Genomic DNA, 19,515 nt, shown 5'->3' on the forward strand with positions numbered 1-19,515 from the left:
CAACCTCGGCAGTTTCTGAACTTGAAGCCCTCTTGCTAGGTGCTAGCATGGTAGCCGTTAGCATGTTAGCATTTAAGCTAATTTACTCATGTCTAAAGGATAATACACACATGGCATGGTGTAGGGAGGTTATAGGACAACCTTGGCACTTTCTAACCTCGAGGCTCTCTTGCTAGGAGCTAGCATGACTGTTAGCATGTTAGCATTTAAGCTAATTTACTCATGTCTAAAGCCAAATGCACACATTGTATGATGTAGGGAGGTTATAGGACAACCATGGTACGTTCTAAACTTGAGGCCCTCTTGCTAGGTGCTAGCATGATGACTGTTAGCATGTTAGCATTTAAGCTAAATTACTCATGTTTAAAGGCAAATACACCCATGGCATGATGCAGGGAGGTTATAGGACAACCATGGCACTTTCTAAACTTGGGAATTTCTTGCTAGGTGCTAGCATGTTAGCCGTTAGCATGTCAGCATTTTAGCTAATTTACTCATGTCTAAAGGCAAATACACACATGGCATGATGTAGGGAGGTTATAGGACAACCTTGGCACTTTCCAAACTTGAGGCCCTCTTGCTAGGTGCTAGCATGACGACTGTTAGCATGTTAGCATTTAAGCTAATTTACTCATGTTTAAAGGCAAATACACCCATGGCATGATGCAGGGAGGTTATAGGACAACCTTGGCACTTTCTAAAGTTGAGGCTCTCTTGCTAGGTGCTAGCATGGTAGCCGTTAGCATGTTAGCATTTAAGCTAATTTACTCATGTCTAAAGGCATATACACACATGGCATGATGTAGGGAGGTTATAGGACAACCTTGGCACTTTCTAAAGTTGAGGCTCTCTTGCTAGGTGCTAGCATGATGACTGTTCCCATGTTAGCATTTAAGCTAATTTACTCACGTTTAAAGGCAAATACACACATGGCATGATGTAGGGAGGTTATAGGACAACCTTGGCACTTTCTAAACTTGAGGCTCTCTTGCTAGGTGCTAGCATGGTTGCCGTTAGCATGTTAACATTTAAGCTAATTTACTCATGTATAAAAGGCAAATACACACATGGCATGATGTAGGGAGGTTATAGGACAACCTTGGCACTTTCCAAACTTGAGGCTCTCTTGCTAGGTGCTAGCATGACGACTGTTAGCATGTTAGCATTTAAGCTAATTTACTCACATTTAAAGGCAAATACACACATGGCATGATGTAGGGAGGTTATAGGACAACCTTGGCAGTTTCTAAACTTGAGGCCCTCTTGCTAGGTGCTAGCATGATGACTGTTAGCATGTTAACATTTAAGCTTATTTACTCATGTCTAAAGGCAAATACACCCATGGCATGATGCAGGGAGGTTATAGGACAACCTTGGCACTTTCTAAAGTTGAGGCTCTCTTGCTAGGTGCTAGCATGGTACCTGTTAGCATGTTAGCATTTAAGCTAATTTACTCATGTCTAAAGGCAAATACACACATGGCATGATGTCGGGAGGTTATAGGACAACCTTGGCACTTTCTAAACTTGAGGCTCTCTTGCTAGGTGCTAGCATGATAACTGTTAGCATGTTAGCATTTAAGCTAATTTACTCACATTTAAAGGCAAATACACACATGGCATGATATAGGGAGGTTATAGGACAACCTTTGTAGTTTCTAAACTTGAGGCCATCTTGCTAGGTGCTAGCAGTGTAGCCGTTAGCATGTTAGCATTTAAGCTATTTTACTCATGTCGAAAGGCAAATACACACATGGAATGATGTCGGGAGGTTATAGGACAACCTTGGCACTTTCTAAACTTGAGGCTCTCTTGCGAGGTGCTAGCATGATGACTGTTAGCATGTTAGCATTTAAGCTAATTTACTCATGTTTAAGGGCATATACACCCATGGCATGATGCAGGGAGGTTATAGGACAACCTTGTCAGATTCTAAACTTGAGGCCTTCTTGCTCGGTGCTAGCATGGTAGCTGTTAGCATTTTAGCATTTAAGCTATTTTACTCATGTCTAAAGGCAAATACACACTTGGAATGATGTCGGGAGGTTATAGGACAACCTTGGCAATTTCTAAACTTGAGGCTCTCTTGCTAGGTGCTAGCATGGTAACTGTTAGCATGTTAGCATTTAAGCTAATTTACTCACGTTTAAAGGCAAATACACACATGGCATGATATAGGGAGGTTATATGACAACCTTGCCACTTTCTAAACTTGAAACCCTCTTGCTAGGTGCTAGCATGGTAGCCGTTAGCATGTTAGCATTTAAGCTAATTTACTCATGTCCAAAGGCAAATACACACATGCATGATGTAGGGAGGTTATAGGACAACCTTGGCACTTTCTAAAGTTGAGGCTCTCTTGCTAGGTGCTAGCATGATGACTGTTAGCATGTGAGCATTTAAGCTAATTTAGTCATGTCTAAAGGCAAATACACACATGGCATGATGTAGGGAGGTTATAGGACAACTTTGGCACTTTCCAAACTTGAGGCTCTCTTGCTAGGTGCTAGCATGACGACTGTTAGCATGTTAGCATTTAAGCTAATTTACTCATGTTTAAAGGCAAATACACCCATGGCATGATGCAGGGAGGTTATAGGACAACCTTGGCACTTTCTAAAGTTGAGGCTCTCTTGCTAGGTGCTAGCATGGTAGCCGTTAGCATGTTAGCATTTAAGCTAATTTACTCATGTCTAAAGGCATATACACACATGGCATGATGTAGGGAGGTTATAGGACAACCTTGGCACTTTCTAAAGTTGAGGCTCTCTTGCTAGGTGCTAGCATGATGACTGTTCCCATGTTAGCATTTAAGCTAATTTACTCACGTTTAAAGGCAAATACACACATGGCATGATGTAGGGAGGTTATAGGACAACCTTGGCACTTTCTAAACTTGAGGCTGTCTTGCTAGGTGCTAGCATGGTAGCCGTTAGCATGTTAGCATTTAAGCTAATTTACTCATGTATAAAAGGCAAATACACACATGGCATGATGTAGGGAGGTTATAGGACAACCTTGGCACTTTCCAAACTTGAGGCTCTCTTGCTAGGTGCTAGCATGACAACTGTTAGCATGTTAGCATTTAAGCTAATTTACTCACATTTAAAGGCAAATACACACATGGCATGATGTAGGGAGGTTATAGGACAACCTTGGCAGTTTCTAAACTTGAGGCCCTCTTGCTAGGTGCTAGCATGATGACTGTTAGCATGTTAACATTTAAGCTAATTTACTCATGTCTAAAGGCAAATACACCCATGGCATGATGCAGGGAGGTTATAGGACAACCTTGGCACTTTCTAAAGTTGAGGCTCTCTTGCTAGGTGCTAGCATGGTACCTGTTAGCATGTTAGCATTTAAGCTAATTTACTCATGTCTAAAGGCAAATACACACATGGCATGATGTAGGGAGGTTATAGGACAACCTTGGCACTTTCCAAACTTGAGGCTCTCTTGCTAGGTGCTAGCATGACGACTGTTAGCATGTTACCATTTAAGCTAATTTACTCACGTTTAAAGGCAAATACACACATGGCATGATATAGGGAGGTTATAGGACAACCTCTGTAGTTTCTAAACTTGAGGCCATCTTGCTAGGTGCTAGCAGGGTAGCCGTTAGCATGTTAGCATTTAAGCTAATTTACTCATGTCTAAAGGATAATACAAACATGGCATGATTTAGTGAGGTTACAGGACAACCCAGGCACTTTTTTAACGTAAGGCTTTCTTGCTAAGTGCTAGCATGATGACAGTTAGCATGTTAGCATTTAAACTAATTTACTCATGTCCAAAGGATAATACACACATTTCATGATGTGGGGACACTGTGGGACTGCTATAAGACTTGAAGCTATCTTGCCAGGTGCTATCATGGTAGCTGTTAGCATGTTAGGATTTAAGCTAATTCACTCATGTCTAATGGCAAATACACACATGGCATGATGTCGGTACACTATGGGACTGTCTTAACACTTTATGGACTTGGTGCTGTCTTGCTAGATACTACCATGCTAATTCTTAGCATGTTAGCATTTTAGTTAATTTACTCATTTATGAAGCCGAATACACCCATGGTATGATGCAGGGAGGTTATAGGACAACCTTGGCAGTTTCTAAACATGAGGGCCTGTTGCTAGGTGCTAGCATTGTAGTCGTTAGCATTTAAGCTAATTTACTCATGTCTACAGGCAAATACACACATGGCATGATGTAGAGATGTTACAGCACAACCTTGGCACTTTCTAAAGTTGAGGTTCTCTTGCTAGGTGCTGGCATGATGACTGTTAGCATGTTAGCATTTTAGCTAATTTACTCATGTCTAATGGCAAATACATGGAATGATGTGGGGACACTATCGGACTGCCTGGACACTTTTGGGACTTGATGCTATGTTGGTAGGTGCTAGCATGCTAATTGTTAGCATGTTAGCATTTATGCTAATTTACTCATGTCTAAATGTAAATGCAAATGTGGCATAATGTAGGGACACTATGGGAATGCCTGACTACTTTATGGAATTGTCGTTTTCTTGGTAGATGCTACATTGCTAACTCCTTACATGATCTTCGATATCTCATGTATCTGGTAGATTTTAAAAGTTGTCTCTTTAAAAGTAAGCACAGGGACTGCAGTCACTTCATATGACTGGCATATCAAATATTCCCATTATCAACACCTATTATTATTACTATTGAACTGCCTTGTTACATTAGGTAGTTCATGCTCTCTTGCTAGTTGCTACTATGCTAACTGTTCGTCCATTCATCCATATGTTGCTTATGTTGGAACCTATCCCAGCTGTGTCTCGGGCGAGACATGGGGTGCACCCTGGACTGGTGGCAGGCCAATCACAGGGCACATATAGACAAACAACCATTCACACTCACATTCATACCTATGGACAATTTGGAGTGGCCTCTGAAGCTAACACGCATGTTTTGGGGAATGTGGGATGACACCGGAATACCCGGAGAAAATGTATGTGAGGAGGAAAGATGAAGAGGACCGACAAGCCAAATATAAACCTGTAGAGTGAGCATCAATTCATGTACACCAGCATATTAAATTATTCATTCATTCATTTTCTACCGCTTATCCTGACGAGGGTCACGGGGGTGCTGGACCTATCCCAGCTGTCCTTTGGGTGAGAGGTGGGGTACACCCTGGACTGTTGGCCACGCATGCACGCATGCACAGAGATGGCTAAGGGTGGAATTGAACTCGGGTCTTCTTGCGTGAGGCCTGTGCGCTAACCACTCGCTGCCGTGCAGCCTCATATATTCAACGTATTAGTAGTGTATTTTCTTGACATTACCGTTGAAATTGTATTAACAGGGATATAAATACAACAGTTGTGGGAGTTGGAGTTGTAATTGAAAGATTTGTGCACTGAATATAAAATATTTTAAAATATAAATATTTCAAAATAATATTAAAATAATAATATAATATTAAATAATATTAAAATAGGATTTTAAAATAAAAATATACTTTTGTCATTTCTTTATTTGTTTTGGATTTAATTGTGTTGGACTATTATTATTATTATGAGTACATTATATGATAACATATACCACATCACTGATAGTATTTGTAGTTTAAATAGTGAAAATCAATGTAATGAAATGACGGTGGGTTGTGGGAGGGGCCACAGCGTGGGTTGCCTAATGCATCATTGAAGCAGAACTGCCTCTGTTGTATTTATTATATTTGTAGTTGTTTTTATTTAACACTAATTCAATCTCGTTTAAAAAAAATAAACTAACAATCTTTTTACAGGTTGCATATTATTTTTCATTCATTTATTTATCATAGAACGTTTCGTTGAGGATGAGTGTGTGGTCTTAATGGCTTCCAAAGACAAGGGGGAGGGGTGGATTTTGCCGATCCAGTATGAATAGCGCCAATCCCGGTAATTGGACCTATACCTTAGCAGTATCTGATATCAATTTCGACTTGATATTGATCTATAAAATATCATCATATTCAATATCGTCATCTGTATCTCCTGGTTGGCTAATCAACCAACGCATGCGCAACCAGATCAATCAGCGAGTTCACTCCTTCCTTGCGACTGAGGTAAGTAGACGCATCCAATTATGCTCTCTAAATTAAGAGTACTGTTGTTTTTGTTACTTGCCAATTGTAGTTGATGGACAAATATGAAGCTAGATATGAACGTTGATAGATGTAGAAAGTAGTATGTTTGTTTGTCTTGGTGATCTCTTTTGCTGAAGTTCAGTGCCACACCCAACTTGCAATTGATTGATTGGACCTGTTGGTTGTACAGCTAAAATACACCCTTGGTGAAAGCACAGAAATACATACATTTACTTTAAGAATATTTCTATCATGTTTTAAAAGTTCTTTTAGCTGTTGTTTAATAGCTGCTGTCTGCATGTTTTAAGCTAGCTTGATCCATGGTCCTATGTGTGCATGATTAATGTGATGATTGATGCTTTTTGCCAGCAATAATGCTCTCTTTACCTTTAAACGTTAAAATAATACAATATATTTAAAAGATGTTTTTACTAGAACGTTTTAATAGTGTGGCTTGCTTATGGATGCAAAATAAGCTATGTGCATGTTTAAGCTAGCTTGGTCCATGCGGTCCTATGTGTGCATGATTAATGTGACGATTGATGCTTTTTGCCAGCAATAATGTTCTCTTTGGCTTTAAACGTTAAAATTGTACAACATATTTAAAAGATGTTTTTTTTCTAACATGTTTTTGTAGTTTGGATTGCTTATGGATGCAAAATAAGTTATGTGCATGTGCTTGGTGGTATCATGTGCTCACACTGTAGGAAAGCTTGATGCCATTAGCTTAATGCTCTTGTTGCCTTTTAAAAGTAAAAATGAGAAAACATATACTAAAGAGAGGGGTTCTTTGCATGTGTATGTCGTGTGGGTTGCTTATGGAGCATGCTAGCTGCAGGTGCTGTAGTCCCATGTGCTGTTCAAATTGGAAGTGACGTTTTGAGAACGATTTGCAATTGTATTGCAACACATTGATGCTATATTGATAGGATAAGATATGCCATTATTCATCCCTCAGTGGGGAAATTAGCTAATTTGAAATTTGCTATTGTACTGATCAGCAGAGGTCTCAGGGTTGTTTAGCAAATATTAATCCTGATTTGTTTACTGAAGTAAAATATTTTCTATTCTTTCCAGCATCTCCCTGAGAATTGCACATTGCGAGATTTGGAAATCTGTTGACAGCTGAAGGCGACTGAAAGCATCATCATCAGCCCTACCACCATTAGCTAATCACTACATTCATATCTATACACCAGAGAAGACATCAGTGCATAAACAACACATACCATATATTGCTAAACTAGAGTCACTGAAAACACTACACACCATCCATCCACGCACGCGCACACACACACACACACACACACACACACACGGGGAAAAAGTACTGTCCTAGTACTTTGCAGTGTACTACTGCTCTATTTTCAACATTAAAGTGTTGGGAAGTGTTTTTGTGCTTTTGTCTTTGCTGTGAACAGGATGCCACGGAAGGGGAAGCGTTCCGAAGCAGCGAAGCGCCGATGGAGGAAGCTGGACCTTGCTGATCCACAGACGGGCCAGACCAGCGCACCCCAGCAGGTACTTTTCCTCTTATGACTGATTTCTTACTACAGTGTTGTAGCTGTACTAAATGATTAAAGAGAATATTCCTTTGGGACTAATATGTACTACATTGACATTGTTCACAGCCTGGGTCCCCACCCTCGACGACCAGCGATGGGACCATCCTGCAGTCTCCCACGAGGAAGGTATTGGTTTCACTTTTCATTTTGAAGATGAATTTGTCTTCATTGTCATAAACTTAAGATCCTCTAATGTGTAATCAGAGAGCCAGGTTCCAGGCCTCCCCTCTGGCCGACCAGCCCCGTGCAGTGGATGCCTGCTCCGCCACTTCTTCTGTGGTTGCCCAGGTAAGAATTTCGTCAGCTTTTTGGAAAATGTGTGGGATAATTGTCATTCGTGCTGCACCTAAAGTTTTGTGGATATTCAGTGACTGGTCATGTTATGTTTGAATAGAAATCTGAATATAACAGATAAATTGCTGGTGTTGACATGTAAGACGTGTATGTTACTGTATAGACATACTGTAGTTGCTGACTGATTTTGCCAAAGATATACAGTGAAGAAAATAAGTATTTGAACACCCTGCTATTTTGCTATTTCTCCCACTTAGAAATCATGGAGGGGTCTGAAATTTTCATCGTAGGTGCATGTCCACTGTGAGAGAGATAAACTAAAAAGAAAAATCCAGAAATCCCAATGCATGATTTTTTAACAATTTATTTGTGTGATACAGCTGCTAATAAGTATTTGAACACCTGAGAAAATGAATGTTAATATTTGGTACAGTAGCCTTTGTTTGCTATTACAGAGGTCAAACGTTTCCTGTAGTTTTTCACCAGGTTTGCACACACTGCAGGAGGGATCTTGGCCCACTCCTCCACACAGATCTTCTCTAGATCAGTCAGGTTTCTGGGCTGTCGCTGAGAAACACGGAGTTTGAGCTCCCTCCAAAGATTTTCGATTGGGTTCAGGTCTGGAGACTGGCTGGGCCATGCTAGAACCTTGATATGCTTCTTACGGAGCCACTCCTTGGTTTTCCTGGCTGTGTGCTTCGGGTCGTTGTCGTGTTGGAAGACCCAGCCACGATCCATCTTCAATGCTCTGACAGAGGGAAGGAGGTTGTTCCCCAAAATCTCACAATACACGGCCCCAGTCATCCTCTCTTTAATGCAGTGCACTCGTCCTGTCCCATGTGCAGAAAAACACCCCCAAAGCATGATGCTACCACCCCCATGCTTCACAGTAGGGATGGTGTTCTTCGGATTGTACTCTTCATTCTTCTTCCTCCAAACACGCTTATTGGAATTATGACCAAAAAGTTCTATTTTGGTCTCATCTGACCATAAAACTTTCTCCCATGACTCCTCTGTATCATCCAAATGGTCATATGCAAACTTAAGACGGGCCTTGCCATGTGCTGGTTTAAGCAGGGGAACCTTTCGTGCCATGCATGATTTCACATCATGACGTCTTAGTGTATTACCTACAGTAACCTTGGAAACGGTGGTCCCAGCTCTTTTCAGGTCATTGACCAAGTCCTGTCGTGTAGTTCTGGGCTGATTCCTCACCTTTCTTAGAATCATTGAGACCCCACGAGGTGATATCTTGCATGGGGCTCCACTCCGATTGAGATTGACCGTCATGTTTAGCTTCTTCCATTTTCTAATGATAGCTCCAACAGTGGACCTTTTTTCACCAAGCTGCTTGGTAATTGCTCCGTAGCCCTTTCCAGCCTTGTGGAGGTGTACAATTTTGTCTCTGGTGTCTTTGGACAGCTCTTTGGTCTTCGCCATGTTACAAGTTAAAGTCTTACTGATTGTATGGGGTGGACAGGTGTCTTTATGCAGCTAACGACCTCAAACAGGTGCATCTGATTCAGGATGATACATGGAGTGCAGGTGGACTTCTAATGGGCAGACTAACAGGTCTTTCAGGGTCAGAATTCTAGATGATACACAGGTGTTCAAATACTTATTTGCAGCTGTATCACACAAATAAATTGTTAAAAAATCATGCATTGTGATTTCTGGATTTTTCTTTTTAGTTTATCTCTCTCACAGTGGACATGCACCTACGATGAAAATTTCAGACCCCTCCATGATTTCTAAGTGGGAGAAATAGCAAAATAGCAGGGTGTTCAAATACTTATTTTCTTCACTGTATTGGTACAGTTTGGTTTTACTCGTACTCATGTTTTTTAAATGTTTGTGCTACTTCCGTAGGAGTCTCTGGCCAGACACCAGCCTCCGAGACACGGTCAGCCCTCCTGTGACTTGAATACACATTTTTTTATTGTTTTAATGTCTATTTTCTTTCACTGTTTAAAATGTAGTCTGTAGTCTCGTACTGTGCAAAACATTGCTACGGTATCTAATTTGTTCAAGGTTGGAGGATTTACCTTTTTAATTGTGTCTGTGATTGTGATTAGTCCGAGGCACTGGGCGGCGCCACACCGTGCGGAAATGGCCAGTTTCTGCAGTGACTGGGAAGAACCACAAGCTGGTCATTCCAGCCGTGGCTCAGGGCAAGCGGGTATGTCGAACGTCTGAATACAAGAATACATTGAAGACTGACATTGAATATGCCCTCATGTATGTTTGTAGTTTGTCCTGATCGTTGGAGACTCCCATCTGCGAGCCATTGCAGATGGATTTGTGAAGATGCCGGAGGGACCCTTGTCTTTTGGAGTGATGTCCACCCCGGGTGCCACGGCGGCTCAGTTGTGGGCTGAGGTGCAGAATGCAGTTCTGTCTCGGTCTCCCGAGGCAGTCTGTGTTTTGGCACCCAGCAACAACTTGGGTCGTCCCGTTGGCGAGGCAGCCACCGACTTCGGGCAGCTCCTGACCGCCATCTGCAGCCGCTGGCCTAACGTAAATACCTTGTGATCTATATCCTTGTTGCAAATAATGATTTACATGAAATGGAATTTATATTGTTATGATGATATGTTCATTTATTCAGGTCGTCGTCGTGGACTTTCCTCCACGTCTGAACGTCGTGGTGGCCCAGCAGGATCGTCTGCGCCGGGAGTACCATCGGGTGGCAGCTCGGATGGGTATGCAAATTGAAATAAAGGCATACTGTTATCAATGCTTAACATAAGTTGGGAAACCTCAACGATGTGAAATGCCAGTGTCATTTCATTGACTTGACCTGGTAAACAAAAGTTTATAGAAACTAATAAGGGATTTGTTTTTTCCTTTCTGTACCGCAGGTATTCCTTACCTATCCTCAGCTGACCACTTCCCGCTGTCACGCCTTGAGATGTGGTGTAGGGATGGCGTAAGTGGATGATGTCCTACAGTAAGGATATGGACAAGTAGAATATTTCCAGGTTTACTAATCATTTTGGGTTATGTGTGGCAGGTACACCTCAGTGACAGCGATGGGATGCCTGTGCTTGCCAGGTTGCTGTGGGTTGCTGCCCGCCGTCAGCTGGAGAGTACCGCACCTGCCCCACCCCCTCCACCTCCACCACCAGCCCCTCCTACGACGTCGCCGTCGGGCGAGGTACTTTTGGGTTGCACCTTCATTCACACTACATTTTAATCACAATCACATTAGGGCTGGGTTAAATGATTATTTTTGTAATCTGTTTAATTTAGAAAATAGTTTTTCGATGCATCGATTTGATTTTTTTGTTTAATTTGACATATATATATAGCAATTAAAGCTAATTTATCTCCATGAATCAAACAAATATATTATTAACAAGTTCAAAATGAATTATTTTGAACAATACAACAAAGTACACAATGGAATCTGAAAACAACAAAAGTAATAAACTTTTATGTAGCCTAAGGACGGTCAAGAAAACGGCCTGCGAGCTGACTTCTGCCCTGCCGCCATATCTGAAAGTATCAAACATGAAGTGTGCAGGGCGAAGTGTAACGTGTGACCATTTCGAGCTTAAAAATGACTGTTCATTGCAAATACTGCGACACAATTTCCAAGTATAATTCAACAACCAAAAGTAACTGCCACTACGTACGCTTCTGCAATGAAGCAATCTCATCCTTTGTTCTTTGATTAAATACTATTAGTGAATAATATGATTTATTTTGTTTAAAAGAGGCAAAATGTAGGCTATTTTGTTTGAGAATAGACTCTGAGAATTGAGAATCGGCTCTTATTTTAAGTCTCAACGCCTCCGCATAGAGGCCTATTCCTATAGTTTAACAGTTGCACATTTAAATTGTAAATCGCACCAAACGTGGATTAAAGTTCTCCTTAAATTATTATTTATGATTATTTTTTGTGTCGACGTCATCGATGATGTTGACGCGTGGTCCCAGCCCTAAAACACATGCATGTGACTCATTGTGTTGGTTTATCAAACCTATGTGTCGCAAATAATTTTTGCCTGTGTTCCCCATCAGCCCCATCGTCCTTGGTCGTCACTGTTCCAGAAGGTACTTTCAAAAAGGCATCTCCATGTGTAATGCATGCCACATCATGATTGACTTTTCTGTGCCCCATCAGCTGGAGACGACTGCACCACCGGCGCCTTCTCTTCAGACGTCCCCACCAACGCGAGTGTTCCTGCCGAAAGTGGTTGTGAAGGGTGAGGTCACCGTGCAGCATCCTTCCAACCCTTTTGACTGGACACTCATTGGCAGCACAGAGGGGGTAAAAAAGAAAACGTTGAAAAATGGACAAGAATATGTATGTAGCCATAATGTGACTTATTGCAACAGAGGAGTCGGCGTGTCAAGTCCAAGGTGCCCCGTGACTCCAGCAAAGGGATGTGCAAGCAGCAGGTTTGTCACAGTTGATGGAGACGAGCATGGATGTTAGAATGGTGATAGTTTCAAGTCTTAGTATATGTATTTTGGTACTTTTTGACAGGAGGACCTGTTGCAGTGCAACATCCCTGTGAACCCTGTGTGGTTCAGCCCGCCCATGCTGGTTGCAATGGACAAGCTGGCTCCATCGCATCTTCCAAGCCCTGAGACCTCCACAGTTATCCCCAAGGGCAAGAAGGTACTTTAGCAACTTCATAGAAAGTATGTTATTCACAAATACATCTAAATCTTGTAAGTGCAGCACTTTCTTTTTTGTAAAAGCTATGCATGTGAAATATTTCCTTTTTTTCTGTGCCACGTCAGGCGGTGACTGCAGAGTGCCAACGGCTTCGTCCAGCCTCCAAGAGGAGAGTGGGAGAGCTGCAGGTTTGTAGTCCATGTACAGTCATCCCTTGTTCATCTTGGTTCATTGGTTCCACACAGGACCGTGATAAGCAACTTTCTGCAAAGATTGTTTAGGAAAATATAATAATTGGGCAAGAAGTATGCATATATGCTATGCATATATTCTATGCATATTTAACCCTGTCATAGTGGCTGCACGATGGATGAGTGTGTCTCTGTGTGGAGTTTGCATGTTCTCCCCGTGCACGTGTGGGTTTTTTCTTCCTCCCCCATTCCAAAAACATGCTAGGTTAATTGGCCACTCCAAATTGTCCATAGGTATGAATGTGAGTGTGAATGGTTGTTTGTCTATATGTGCCCTGTGATTGGCTGGCCACCAGTCCAGGGTGTACCCCGACAGCTGGGATAGGCCCAGCATCTCCACGATCCTCATGAGGATAAGTGCTAGAAAACAAATGAATGAATGAAATATGTCATCGGAGAAAAATAAAATGTTGTTCTGGTTGTGAATGCGTGTGTGTGTGCATTGTTAGTAAAGTGGTGTGTGTACATTTTTAGATGGAGGCAACACCACCACCTTCCTCCACGCCACTACAGCACATTGTACAGGATGTGGCCAGCTGGGTAAAATGCACTTTTTTCTTATAGTATATGCAGTCTATATTTATTGGTGTAGAAAAATGGCGTGACAGAAATATGTGTGTGTGTAGATGGAGGAAACACCACATCGTGTGGAGCTGCCTTCCACCCCAACACCACCTTGCAGTCCCGGGCCATTGGTCGTCACAGAGGAGACGTGTGCGCCATCCTCCACACCACCACAGCACACTGTCATGGATGGGACCAGCTGGGTAAAACAAACATTTTCTATGTTTATCATATACACATGCTATATTTGTTACTATATTAAAGGTGGTATTTTGTTGGTTTTGTGTGCCATTTTTAAGTTAGTTTTGCCTTCTCATTTAGACTGAGGCGAAGGCGACACTGCATACTGTAGAGCTGCCGTCAACACCATCACCGCCTTGTAGTCCAGAGGCAGTGGTTCAGAGAGACATTTGTGCAAAGTCCTCAATGCCACTTCTGCACATTGTCATGGATGGGACCAGCCAGGTAATTTTATCACTGGAAATGTATACGCCTACTAGATCTACTGTAAAGTTGCATTGATAAAACAAGGCTAATGTAAGCTTTTCTCTGGTAAAAACTAACCTGATTACCACAAATGTATGTTAACACGACAAATACTACATTTCAGGATTGTGGCACAGAATCTGGTCGACGCATTCGTACCGTCCGGGCCACTCACTCCCAGATGGATTTGAGGTATGACGATTGCACTCGCAATAATCAGTGCACGTGTATGGCACTGACGTTCTTGGCCTACCATGCTGAGGGGTTTCATTTTGATGCAGACGTTCTTGAAAATGGAGACTCACTCTATGCGTGGACAATATGTGGGCTAGGACTACGTTTAATCAGCAATCATTTAACCAAAGAGGAAATGCCAAAGATAGTTCACACCGACAACAATGCATACACAGTTACACAGTTGGAGCCGAAATTTGGTTTGGTGAGGGATCGCAGCAATTCCCTAGTAGATCCTTATTTGTTGCCACTTGCCAGACAACTTGAGTGCCTTTCACAAGATGTCACTCATGCTTTTCTGATTGTGGCTCCAGAGTGCTTTGCGGTTTTTCGTGATAGGTCAGGATGCTACGGTTTTTTTGATTCGCACAGTCGATCTTCAGTAGGTTTGCCAGACCCAAACGGAACTGCGATTATGATGACATTTTCTCACTTAGATGACTTAGTCAACCATGTGCATGAGCTCCTTTTGGATCGCAGCCCCGATGCAAACTACGAGTTGGTACCGGTTTCCTTTGGATTAGAACAGATACTAGCAAGTGACAGACAGGTGCCGTTGGATGTCGCAGTCATTTCAGAGCCCACCAAAGTAACAGACGCAGCAATAAGAGAATGTGTTGAGACAGATCAAGAGGAGCTGATAGTACCACCATGCGTCCATGTTCAAATAGATTTTTCCAAAGTGAGTAAAACGAGGCGACGGACCGCTATTAAAAGGGCACTCAAGTGCCAACAATGTACACCGTACAAAGCTTCAAAAGAACCCAGTCCCCGTCAAAAAAAACTTCTACAAATGAAGGTCAAGTATGTAACAGACAATAATTACCGCCAACTAAAATTAAACCGCTTTACCACGCGATACAGGTGTGATAGTGCCTTTAAGAATAAACAGAAGGCGCACGTTGCTGAAAAATACCATAGATGTCCGACGACCAAAAAGACTTTAATGTCAGCATATGTCAGGAAAAGGTATCAATCTGATCTGGCGTTTGTTGAACGACAGAAGCTGAATCTTAAGGAAATGTATCACCGGAACCCAGATTTTAAAATGAGAAAAAAAGTATATATCAGGCAAAGGTATCACCAGGATCCAGCTTTTCAGGCGAGACAAAAGTTATATCTGAGGGAGCGGTATCACCGGGATCCAGCTTTTCAGGCGAGACAAAAGTTATATCTGAGGGAGCGGTATCACCGGGATCCAGCTTTTCAGGCAAGATATAGGGCGTATCTAAGAGATAAATATCGCAACCATCCAGGTTTTAAGCAAAGGTGGGCTGTTTTCATGAAAACATGGATGCAGAAGTATAGAAACAATCCTTATTTTCAAAATAAGAAATATGTGAGAGATAGTAATAGACATTCTGATGTAAGGCTACATCATGTTCAGCGTTGCGAAAAGAACCGTCTAATGGGCAGCGTATTCGGCACAAATTACAATGCGCGCTTCAAATAAAGACTAAATATATGACTAGAACTCAACATTCAGCCAACAATGTGCAGGATCCAGCAAGCGCTGTAATGAAAGCAGCAATATCGTCGTTCCGCGAAAGAGTCGCACATGGGCCCACATATGTTTGTACTGTATGCCACCGTGCTCTTTTCCTAAATCAGGTACAGAAATGCAATCGAGGAAAATATAGCAACAACCGTGACATAGTGGCCGCCAGCTTGACAGGTAAATATGTTCACGTCTGTAACAACAGTTGTTCTGCCCCATGCACTGCCCCGCAAGAGAGAAAGCAGGAATGGATATGTCACACCTGTGACTCCCACCTTAGGAGATGTGCAATGCCACCTCTGGCAGTTGCAAATAAGTTGGATCTGGCACCCATTCCCCAAGAGCTGTCCGATTTAAATGTACTCGAGAGACAGCTGATAGCAAAAATTATACCTTTTGCAAAAATTGTAGCATTGCCCAAAGGACGGCAACGAGCTGTTCATGGCTCAGTAGTGTGCGTACCGTCGGAAATGGAAGCAGCAGTGAACTCACTACCTAGGCCACGTAGCGAAGCTCAACTGCTGCAGGTAAAGCTAAAGAGACGCCTTCGGTATAAAGGACATCAGCATTTTTATACAGTAAATATGGCGAATGTTATAGCCGGGCTCAGGACGCTGATACACACTCATCCACAGTACAGGGATGTGTGCATCAATGAGAGTGCAGCAGCTGAAAGTGTCCTTGAAGGGGAAGAGGAGCCATCCGCCCTGCCGTCATCATCCTTGCAGCAAGAGGCCAGCAATGCCCAAGCTACGCAGGCACAGCATGTTGAATGTGATCAGGAGGAACTTCGGCCGGGCCTCATGCTCGATACATGCATGCAGCCGCTTGACATTGCACAGGAAAGTCTTTCATTTGGGGATGGGGTATTCAGCATTGCTCCTGCCCAACAAAACAAGCCTGTTGGATTTTTTGCTGTGCCGCAGCTGGAGGCCATGGCCTTTCCTGTTCTGTTCCCAACAGGAAAGAACACGATGGATGAGGAGAGGATCGTTAAAGTATCACCCAGTTCTTACTTCAACACCAGATTGTTTTCCGTGGATCCACGCTTTGCTGAAGATCAGGGCTACCTTTTCTTTGCCCAATTTGTTATTGAAACTTACATGGCCAATAACAGCATGTCGATTCAGTCGCGGAAAGGAAAACCTCACACTGCGGATGGGAGGAAAATTCTGAACTGGATGATCCAGGACAAGGCGGCGTTGGAGCGGCTCATACAGAACAGGGAAGCGACCAGATTTATGCAGCCACTCCGAGGAACACCAGCATACTGGGAGAAAGCTCACCGGGAGCTCCACGCAATGGCCAGGCAGTTGGGGAAGCCGACATTTTTTCTTACCTTTTCTGCGGCGGAAATGAGATGGCCTGAAGTCACTGCTGTGATAAAAGCGCAGCAAGGCCAACAGGAGGATCACTTTTCAGATCTGGACTGGAACGCTAAATGCGAGATTCTCCGCAGCAATCCAGTCACGGTCATGCGCATGTTTGAGAAAAGGGTAGATGCTCTCTTAGAGCTTATTCTGTCTCCTGCGCAGCCCATCGGCCCAGTCGAGGACTACTTTTACCGTGTTGAGTTTCAAGCACGAGGAAGTCCTCATATTCACATGGTGGTGTGGATGAAGGATGCACCGGTGATCGAGGAACCAGATCCCATCTACTGTGGCGAAGTGGTCGAATTCATCGACCGTTATATCACCTGCCACATCCCCGATCAAACCCAGGATCCGGAACTCCATGAAGTGGTTACGAGTGTTCAAACTCACAGCCGCAGTCACACCAAATCTTGCCGAAAAGGAAATGTCTCCTGTCGCTTTGGATTCCCTAAACTGCCCATGGATGTCACCACAATTACCTTTCCCTTTGAGGACCCGACCAGTGATGACGAAGAGGAAAACGATGACCCCAAGAAGAAGAGACGGAAGGAGGAAGACGCCCGTGCCAAAAGGACCAAGTTGGCGAAGAAACAGAGGGAGTCCAAGGAAAAGCTAAAACAGGTTAGAGAGCGTCTTATGGACACACAGCTTCCAGAGGATTTGATGGACCTTCTCAATTCGTGCCAGCTGACCCTGGGCCGGTATAAGCACTATGTTGAGAACCTCAGTACTGGGATGGCTGTCCACTTGAAGCGTACACCGCAAGAAAGTTGGACTAATGCCTACAACCCCCATCTGCTGCGTGCGTGGAACGCCAACATGGACATCCAGTATATTCTGGATGATATCAGCTGCATCATGTACATGATGTCTTACATCTCCAAGCCGGAGCACGAGATGACAGAGTTCCTCAAATCTGTCATCAAGGACGTGCAAAAGTCTGACGTCAACCAGAAGGAGGAGATGCAAAAGATCATGCAGGCGTATTCAAAGCACAGAGAGGTAAGTGCTCAGGAAGCAGTGGCACGAACATGCAGTTTGCCCCTGAAGAAGTCCTCACGCAATGTGGTGTTCCTCCAAACCGACGAGGACGGTTTCCGAATGAGTCTGCCCATGAGTCGGCTTATGACCATGCACCCAGATTCAGCTGAAGTGTGGATGTCAAGTTTGCCGGAAAAGTACGCCAACAGACCACGTACGCAGGCGTTTGAGTCTCTGTGTCTGGCAGAGTTTGCGTCTGATTACCGGGTGGTCTACGGACACGAGAGAGAAGGGCCAAATGTCATTCCCCTTTTGAACGACATGGGTTGCATTCAGAAGAGGACCAGGGGAAAACCTGCCGTCATAAGATACACGCGGTTTTCCATGACAAAGTTTCCTGAAAAATATTTCAGGGCCCTTCTCAAACTCTACTTGCCCCACAGGACGGACCGCGAGTTGACCAGCGACTCCCACCCAACTTATGAGTCATTCTACCTGGACGGATGGTCAAGGCTAGGTCCGGCAAAGGCCATCGTTGATGAGAAAATGAAGCGGTTTGAGGGCCAAGCGAAGAAACTGGACAAGGCTTTGGAGCGACTCCAACAGGAAGGTCCAGCTGTTAATGCGTGGAACTCTTTTGCGCCAGAGGTGGCAGCAGAGCGCCTGGAATGTCTTGCTGCGCTAAAGACCATGATGCCAAACGCAGCGGACGAGCGGGATGAGCAGGATGACGTTCCTGCCTATCAGGCTGACCTTTCCGGCGCCCCAGCACTGCCGGCCTTTGAAGCACCCCAGTTGAGTCCGGACTTTGTGAGGAGGATGTACCGCAGTCTTAACATCATGCAGGCTTCCGTCTTCTATGCCGTACGCGACTGGTGTTTGCAGCGCGTTTCTGATCGCGACGTTGAGCCCTTTCATTATTTCATCTCAGGGGGAGCTGGATGTGGCAAGTCACATGTCATCAAGTGCATTTACCAGGAGGCCACCAAGATTTTTCGGCAGCTTCCCGGCATTCGTACCGATGCGGATTTGTCTCAGCCCACGGTTCTGTTGACGTCATTTACCGGCACAGCTGCGTTCAACATTTCTGGGAAAACCCTTCACTCGGTCTTGAAGCTCCCAAGAAGTTTGAGGCCTCCATATCAAGGACTCGGCAACGCACTGGACACCTTGCGGGTGAGTCTTTCCAACGTGCAGATTTTAATCATTGATGAAATATCAATGGTCTCCAAGGATCTTTTTGCGTATGTCCACTGGCGGTTCCAGCAAGTCAAGGGCAACCGGAAGACCTTTGGAGGGATCTCTGTGCTTGTAGTTGGGGACTTTTACCAGCTGCCACCTCTTGGAAGGGCCAAACCCCTCTGTGTGTATGAGGATAATGTCCTTGACCTCTGGACCAACTTTCAGTTGGTCCGACTTACGGAGATCATGCGACAGAAGGAGGACCTGACCTTTGCCCAGCTTTTGAACAGGGTAAGGGAAAAGAGGAAGGAGGAGCCCTTGTATGAAAGTGACCGGGCTTTACTGCAGCAGGCTAC

Source organism: Doryrhamphus excisus, linkage group LG11, assembly GCF_037039965.1.
Source record: "Doryrhamphus excisus strain RoL-2023G ecotype Guam linkage group LG11, RoL_Dexc_Guam_v1.1, whole genome shotgun sequence".
Taxonomy (NCBI): domain Eukaryota; kingdom Metazoa; phylum Chordata; class Actinopteri; order Syngnathiformes; family Syngnathidae; genus Doryrhamphus; species Doryrhamphus excisus.